The 9,527-nt window shown below is 37.2% G+C and overlaps 1 long non-coding RNA gene across 1 annotated transcript; it reads right to left on the minus strand.

The window, feature by feature from the left end:
* Positions 1-2,374: 2,374 nt before the first annotated feature.
* On the minus strand, positions 2,375-5,884 carry LOC146697434 (uncharacterized). The gene is made up of 3 exons (XR_014923399.1): positions 5,601-5,884; positions 3,274-3,429; positions 2,375-2,859 (listed from the first exon to the last, which is right to left on the minus strand). It is a non-coding gene; the product is annotated as an uncharacterized LOC146697434 (long non-coding RNA).
* Positions 5,885-9,527: the final 3,643 nt, after the last annotated feature.

Raw genomic sequence — 9,527 nt, forward strand, 5'->3', positions numbered from 1 at the left:
AATATTACAAGTATGAGTAGCTTTGATTACATTTAAAGCTATGATTCTTCACAGCTGTAAATGGAATGATATATTCAAAGTTTATACCATTGCTGTTGTTTCAATGATAATGTCATCTGTTGTTTTTGTGGATCATAAACAAGCGATGCTTCCTTAAAACAGCTGATTCAGACATATCGTATAATCAGACTTGAACTTAAAACATTTCAAGTCACTACCCTTAAGGAACTGCAAATAGTGGGCAAGGTTGTCATCAAGGCTAAGAATGGCTGTTTTGCTTCAGTCGGGTTTTATAGTGGAAACAACACATTGCTTTTTTAGTTTGAAAAAATTGCACCCACAGCGGTTTGATCCACCATCAGCCATTTCAAAACCATCAAAACGCACATTAGCTGTGTGTACGAGTGCCTGTGGATTAATCTGTAATAGTGTGTCACTGGTAGCTAATGTTCAGTAACTGCTTTTTAAAGGTTAACTCAAGACAAAGGCTGTTACCCCCACACCCCCCACCCACCACCACACACACACACTTAGACACACAATTTCTTCATCTTACAAGTAAAAAAAAAAAAAGAAATCCTAAAAAATTTGATCCCACATCTCAAGGGGCGGTATCCTTGAATGACCTGCCATGTTCAAAATCTAATGGTGTGGTATACATTTTTAGGGCCAAGCTGGCAAGTTATTCAAGCATATTATATGAGTACAAATTCTCTAAAATATCATAAATGTATGTCAGCTGTTTACATTTATTTATTGGCTCATTTATTTTATTTTACACTACAGAGACTTGGCAGACCAAAGCTGGCAGTGTATTTTTTTTAGAAAAAAATGCTGGATCCTGAAATGCCTACATGGAGCTTTAATTGTTATAATACAAGGGATGGTTGCCCATTTTTAATGGATATGCAATGTTTTGCCCTAATTTTTAAGTCCCCTGAAATAATCTGATTTTGTTGTAATAACTGGTGAAAGTTGCAGGGTTTTTTTGTTTGTTTGTTTTGCATTGTCTGTTACATTAAACACATATTTGAGATGCCTTTGTATGGATGTTCCTCCCCTTTAACATGATCACATTATGATTCAATAATTTTGAGGCTTGGGTGCTAGAGTAGAGAGGCCAATCCATGAATCGTAGTGTTGCAAAGAAATTATGTGTTTTTGGTAATTGTGGTGGTAATTATGATCCTATGCTAAGTAAATGGTACAAGGACTGGACTGAAATGATTGGAAAAGCAGCCAACTGCTTTCTACTACTAACTACTGCTCAAGAATACTTAAAAAAATTACAAGAAAGTCTGGATCCTTCAAAGCACAATGTAAAGAAAAGAGAGGTGGGTCAAGACTTTTGCACAGTAAAGTATAATACTCATATAATTACACTGAATGGGAAGATCAGCTTCCTCCGAAGGGTGGCTGGCCTCTGCCTTAGAGATAGGATGAGAGGTTTGGCCATCCAGAAGGGGCTCAGAGTACACTGAAAAAAATAATCAGTGGGATAAACATAAAAAAATTATTGTAATCGGTTGCACGAAATTAAGTTATGTTTGGTTAACCTTAGTTTTTTATGTTATACCTGCACACATTTTTCTGGTAACACGAACATGACTTTTTTATGTTGTTGTTATGTTTTTCATTCCGGTCAAATATTTATAGAAACCACTTGTTTATCAGACATGAACTTTTTGTGTTAATTGTATTGGACTACTATGTGTTATATTGACAAGATTATTTTATGGTAAGCTTATTTTATAACAAATTTCTAATATATAATATATAATCTAATATATAATTGAGTGTTCAATAAATGAAACTAAATTAAGGCTGATCTTACTGTATGTACTGTACACTTTCTCTTCAATCAAAGAAATAAGCACAACATTTTTGAACAATGACCTGTATTTTTGAAAATACTACACAGTTGTAACAATGGACTTTCAATTCAGGCTTCCAAAATATACATGAGTCATATTTGTACAATGCATCTCTTGAAAAACATTCCACAACATTCCTCAAAGTTATCTGCTGTAACCTGAATTCAACATTGTGGGGCCTTATGACATCGCGCTTATGTAAAAAATAGTTTTATAAATGTAAGAGCCATAAGGTAATATGGCAACAGGGGTGTAATTATTAAAATGACACAAAGAAGAGACTTAAAATAACATTATAACCCACAGGCACACAACCAAGAGACCTAAACTGATTAGTATTGGCTTGCTTCTATCACTAAACATCACAATCACTAATACTAGACGATGCAATCTGTTTGTAGTGGTGCACCTTGGGAAAAAAATTGCAAACTGGTGAAACTGGTGCAAGGCACCATTTCCATTGAGAAATATGGACATTCAACGTTTGAATTTTTAAAAAAAAAAAAAAACCCATGGCTTGAAAAGTGAAAACTGCAGGAATAAAGGCCCCAAGTTGAAAAGTGCCAGAAAAATAAGTTTCACTATGTACTGCAACTTTACCAGTGCTGGCTTAAAAGAAAGGATGGTATATATTCGAAGAGGTAAACATGTTCCCACATCATAACTGGAAAACTGTTCAATCACACAGTCTGGTCCTGAAAACCTGGGCCTTCTTTGAAAGGCTGTTCCTTTTGAGCTCCATAACCAGTTTCAATAATACCTCGAAGGTATACTTTTCCAGTGGGTAGGTGAGGTTCAAAGTGTACATTAGTCCAAACAGCATTGCAGCTGCTAGGGTATAGTTATCCAAATCCTGCCAGACTCTCTGGCCTTCAAGGACTATCCCGATGTCCTCAGGGCTGCCATTGGCATCTCTTGACTTTATGATGTAAATTCCCATGGTTGTTTCCTTATTAGATCGTTGGATAATGGCTTCATCTTTGGCCTAGAAAATGCAGAATTCCAAAATTTAATTAAACAGAACACTGGTCAAAGAACATTATACCAAATCTTATTTTAATCTGTGTCACTATTCCAAAAAATGTTAACATTAACACATTAGGTGAACAAAAATGGATTCATTACAGCATGTGATTTGAGTCCTCAGAATGCTTAAAAAGGTAATGCGAAATCTCCACGCAAAGAAGCAGAATACTGTCAGAGCACAGAGAGGTGTTCAACTATGAACTCCACACATAGAAAAATGCAGGTAAAAGAAAAAGAAAAAAAAACGCACCCATGGTAAATTGTGAAAATCCCAGGTGATTTTCAACATACTCCTGGCATAGAGTGACAAGCAGCATTTTGTTAAAATTATTATTTTCCCTAAAGTGTATATACAAATGAATTTTTTTCTTACCTGGGCTGTGGGCTCCAGAATGTTCTGAAGTCTTCTTCCTATTTGTCCTCCTCACCTTTTGAAGACCTTTATTAGTTTGTCAGATAGCACATCTATCTGCGAGAGTAATCTGGACTGCAGTGGCATGGTGGTAATGCGCTTAAACTCTGCATTTATCTAAAAAGAGAAGTTGTCACATAAAAATGCTGTCAAAATCTCAAATCTCACAAGGTTACATCCACACAAAGTTGTTATTTTTTGTCATATTACTATTTATTAGCTATGGGTCCCATGTTGCTGAGCAGTTCCATAGTTGCCCTTACTTCCATACCACCCAAAGCCTGTTTGCAACCACAGCAGTTGCCTCCTTCTGGCCATTTTGCAGTTCTGCCAAATGACCCAGAAACTACATCTAATATTGTCATATACACATCAAGGTCTTTCATTAATACTTAGTTAAATTAGTTAATTTGACCTTTCCAGAAAATTTACCTTACAGAATGTGAGATAACATATGCAAATCTTCACTAGTAAATAAAATAATGTTATTAAAACCTTAACTGTAACACCTCTACATAACAGTGCTAGACAATTGTTCTGAAGCAACACCAATCTGCCCTTCAGCAGGGATAAGCACCATATATCGATACAGAAAAAATAAATTTAACATATTTATATTGTCATTATTTTTATCTCTTTAAGCCCTCCTCTCAGTCTCTCTATAAATCAGTTAAACAATTTGTTGGGTTTTTGTGTGTCTTTAACATGTTATCAGTACATTACATTCACTGTCCCAGAACATGAAATAAAGCCCCACGTCATGCACTTCCTCTCCTAATGAGTACTGCATAGGTGTCATGCCCTAAATCAGGGGTGCCCAATCCCGGTCCTCGAGAGCTACCGTCCTGCAGCTTTTAGATGCATCCTTGTTCCCACACACCCGAATCAAATGAATGGCTTGTTATCAGGCCTTTGCCAAACACGATGGCATGCTGAAGAGGTAATCAAACCATTTGATTCAGCTGTGTTGGAGTAGGGATGCATCTAAAAGCTGCAGGATAGTAGCTCTCGAGGACTGGGATTGGGCAGCCCTGCCCTAAATAAACCGACTTTAGTGAAGACACCCCCCCCCCCAACACACACAGAGCCCACCCCATGGCAAACTAGCTTATTTAACTGTTTAACTAAAACATTTTAGGTACAACCAGTTAACTAAATGGACACAAGTTTGTTAGTCTGTATTCACTGAGAAAAAACAAGCGAATGTGACTGGGCACACACTGAAAAAAAAGCTAATGCACATAATATTGTCTCGCAGCTTAAGCTAGCATTATCGTTAGTTAACTTAAGGAATGACTTGTTTTTTCCATTATGTTGCTCAACAGCAATTCATGAGAAAAACTTCCCCATCTAATGGATGTTCTCTTCGTTTCCTCTCAAACATGTAGTTTTCAGTTTACCTTGACAAAGTAAAGCTCAGCACCAAACGTAAACGAAGCGAAGACAAAAAATGGCGGACCGCCACAGTGAATTTTCCCTCGTAGAACACACCCTGGGGGGTGGAGTTTCAACAGAAAACATAACTATTTTCTGTTATTTTGATATGACTGGTTTTAAAAGACTGAACATCCTTCTAAAACAAGTGAAAGGCGTGAGACTTAATTATGTTTAGACCAAAAATATAAATGATTCATGTTGGATATATTTACTGTATTTTTACTAACTTAACAACCTCATCATTGCATTAGTTGCTTTATGCTATAGCATTACGCTTACATTAGCTTGAAGCTCAAGGTCGTCATTTTATTTAATTTCTTTTTCTGGGCTTACAAACAGGACACACAACATTTAGATAACCGTTACACTGAATCTTGGGTCTGTGTTGAGTCTTCCAGCTGCTGACTACAGAAGCTAGATTGACCTTTCAGCATGTTTATAGCGGCTGTGGCTATGTGCTGGTAATGTTACCGTGTGTGAGCAGTCACATTGGCAGCAGACATGTTTCAACAAACTAGTCATATCCCAGCCCTACATTAGCTTGTTTAATGGTTAAGACACTGCAGGTACCACCACTTACTACAGACACCGATGCAAGTTTGTAATAGTCTGTTAATTTAGACTGAAAGAATATACAAACAATATTAACTCACATTATATATGTTAATTACTAATTTGCTTATCGCATAATTTCGGTTACCATTAGCTAACTGGAGCCTAACATTAGCCTTTCATGGTTTTCGATAAACAGCCCACATACCTGTAAAATAACAACACCCCAGTAAAAGTCCACATACATAAAGGGTCTACACTCTTTCTCACTGGTGTGTTAGCTTTAAAATCTTATTTACCTTCAAGTGTAAAACTCCAGATGGTAGTAGATTTTCCAAAGCGAGAGACAAAAATGGCGGACAGTGCAGCCGATTTTTCCTTTCCAGGGGGCGGAGCTTGAGGATAAAACACGACTAACTTGTTTCTTTTCAACATGATTTGTTCTAAAAGAATGAATATTCTTAAAGAATATGTGAAAATTAAAAGACAAAAATATGTTTAGATGTGAAATTTAAATTAGTCATGCTGGATATATGAAGTAATTCTATGCAAATTCAACAACCACCCTATTGCATTTTTTTCAGTGTAGAGCCGCTGCTCCTCCACATCGAAAAGAGCCAGCTGAGGTGGTTCAGGCATCTGATAAGGATGCCTCCTGGGTAATGTGTTCTGGGCATGTCCCACCAGGAGGAGGCCCCGGGGCAAACCCAGGACACGCTGGAGAGATTATATCTCTCGGCTGGCCCTGGAACGCCTTGGTGTACCCAGGGACAAGCTTGAGGAGGTGGCCAGGGAGAGGGATCTGGGCTTCTCTGCTTAGGCTGCTGCCCCCGCGACCCGGCCCTGGATAAGTAGAAGAAGATGGATGGATGGATAGGAAGATCAGCCTGAGGTCATAATAAATAAACAAGCAAACATAAAGTTAGGTTTTAAATAACTGCTTATGCTCTTTATGTCAAGTGAATAAAGCTATTGTGAAGTCAGTTCGAGTTTTCAGCTGCTTTTGATTGGGTTCAGTCAACAAAATGACTTTCTTACTTGCAGTATTTTTTCTTCAGAGAAAAATACTGCATTTCCCTATGTGCGAGCGCTTGGCAGCAGTAGCGAGCAATTAACCTATTCTATCGTTTAGGTGTGAGGATGTTTTTAGTTGATAGGCTTGGATGTTCTTTAATTGTAATGCCACATGTTACCTTAGGGTTAGTGTGTGGGCAGAAATGACTTAAAGTGTCAGCTGCCTTAAATGTGTACACAAACAGCCAGCAACACTAGCAAATAACACTCACAGATATCACGGTGACAGTCTCTATGCCAGCAGTCTGCTAGGAGATTTGAAAGACTGCGTGATCACAAAATGTCATAACAGAAATTTATATCACAAATCAAACTAACTGGAGACAGGAAAGGTTTCAAAATCCAATCTGTGAAAATTCTACCCAATTGCACGATTGAAATCAAAAACCAGTTCCAGTATGAAACAACGTAGTGACTCATACTGATATGTGGGAAGTGCTCACAAAAAGATTTTTTAATCCACTTGTAACATTGGTGAAGAGCTCTGTACCCTTGCAGAGAGTATAACAAAGGACGGAGAAAAACATAAAACCAGTGTCACTCCGCTTTTAATGGAAAAGCAATCCCTTTGGCTTTTAAGGGCGATTCCAGCTGTATTTTGAATTTCTGAGTACACAGAAGACAAGGTCGTGCATCAGCTTGTGAATAGACCATTAAGTTGTTTTGCTCAGAGATGCTGTGGACAGCAGATCTGCAGCTCCACTCTCTTTTAGTGTTTCAAATGCATGTCAAGGCAACTGGCCTCAGTTAATATTAGGGGTGGGTTTTTATAATCGATTCATCGATTAAAATCGATTCTGGCTTGGATAACGTAAAATCGATTCATTAAAATCCTGAATCGATTTTTTAATATAAATTTATTTTGTCCGAAATGCCAGAATCTCTGGTGACATCTCACAAAATTTCAAGAACCACCAAACAGTAAATGAGAGCAGGTACAGGGATTCTTCACATAGACTTAAACACAGGGCGTGACCCGCGGATCAGAATCAGTTAGATGTCGCCTTTCTCACAGTCGGGGCTGAAAGTGAAAGCCGACAGCTCGCTGATCCGGGTCCGTGCTTTGTGTTCACGCCCTTTATGCGCTGATTCTAAGGCTGTTAGTTTGATCTCTCTCCAAACAATATTGACCGAACCAGCAGCAAAAGAAGATCCAAACGCTTCACATAAACATCGTCATGAATTCACTCTTTTACTGTTTTGCTTCCATTGCGATGCGCAGCTCTCTCTCTCTCCCTCTCTCCCTCTCCCTCTCTCTTTCTCTCTCTCGAACAGTTTTGCTTTCTTCATTATTCGCTTGCTTGTTACGCACAAGTCTACTGTTGCTTACAGCGCTGTCGGCCGCTGTTTTTTTCCCTTTTACATTCTTCCGAAAAGAAAACCTCATTTCTGCTGTTCAATACTGAACAAATTTAAACTTTTTAAAATTATTCAAAATGCAAAATGCTTAGCCGTGTCTCTAATAAAACCGCTGTAACGTCAGAGGTAATGTTCATTAATTAATGGTTTTCTTTCGTTTTTGATGTACTGCAGAATATTTTTTATAAAATCCCAGGCCAGGAAAATCACCTACATGTTTTTCTGTGTTTTATCTTCAGCTACTTTGACACAAAGGCATCTGCTGTGATGCTCACAGCTTGGATAAAGTCTTGCGAGTGTCAGCTTCCTTTTTATAGATACAAAAATATGTAAATGTACTGATCTGAATTATATTTCTGACTGTCAAAATTTCCCAGATTTAAATTGAATCGAATCGAATCGAATTAAATCGAATCGTGGATCGAATCGATTCGGGACCTTGTGAATCGGAATTGAATCGATTCTAGAAATCAGTGACGATACCCAGCCCTAGTTAATATATAGAAAAATTGAGAGGCAGCATTTTGCTGTAAACAAGTATCCATCACAAAGACTTTTCTGAAATAATATCCTATACACAGCTTGAACTTTATCAAGCTTTAAATTGAGATTCAGGCTTTCGCAATATGTGGTTAAAGTGGAAACTCGGTGGATTTTATTAATGTGATAAGAAATGTAAAAAATTCCTGCTAAACAAATAGACTGTTTAAGAGTAAGTGGCCTAAACATAGTATTGGGATGCCTATTCACTGGCTAATGAAGTACCTGATAAAACACCGAGAACATCTAATAAAGAAAAGTAATTACCTCCTCAATTAGTATTAAAAAGCTGCGACTTGACAAAATTCAATGTTTACCGATTTTGTAAACCTGCAAATGCAAAACCACCAGGCTTTGCCTTTCTTTAAAAACAAATGATGATAAAACTTAAACTGTGTGAGAACCTACATAATTCTACATAATTAATTAATTGTGTGATTAAAAAAAAAAGTCACTTTGTAATCTCATACTATTGGAGCCAAATACTGCTTAATATAATACTATTAAATGGTGTATTAGTGTACACACCATACCATATATACCTACCATGTTTAAATCTTGTGGCTGATAATCTGAATATTTTTTTATTATTAGTATATTGTTATACTAATAAATGGTAAATGGCCTGTATTTATATAGCGCTTTACTAGTCCCCAAGGACCCCAAAGCGCTTTACATATCCAGTCATCCACCCATTCACAAACACATTCACACACATTCAGTGTGTGAATGTAGTATTATTCTGAAATACTACTGTAATCATGGAGTCCTTACCAAACATTTACAGAGGGTGACTAATTAGGTATTCCCTTTAGGTTTGTCTGTTTGTTTTGAGTAAAGCTGTTACTTTACTTATTTAATTTCTGTAGAATGTAATTTTTACTCTTTTAAACCTTTTTTTAGGGTCACACATTGAATTATGCAGCCTTAATTCCTTGTCACAACTGTCCCACATCTTCACCTCCAATATAAATAAGCTGTAGAGATGTACAATACATTCATTTAATATGATTTACTCATGTAATATTCCGGTTTGCAAATACAGCTACAATAAACGGTAGTCACAAGCATATACCTTAAGTGTGGAAGTGCAATACTAGCTAGCAAGCTGTACAATTTCACAATGAGAAGAGTGAACTTCTGGCTCCACAGAGAGATCATTAGAAAGTTGCAGCTTGGTGGGAAGGACTCCCTACTGAATAAGAGAAATGCCTGTTCAAACTGAAGGAATAACGAAAGGAATAACACAAGAT

Source organism: Copadichromis virginalis, linkage group LG12, assembly GCF_057382275.1.
Source record: "Copadichromis virginalis isolate Kocher_CV1m ecotype Utaka linkage group LG12, C_Virginalis_male_GT1.1, whole genome shotgun sequence".
NCBI lineage: Eukaryota > Metazoa > Chordata > Actinopteri > Cichliformes > Cichlidae > Copadichromis > Copadichromis virginalis.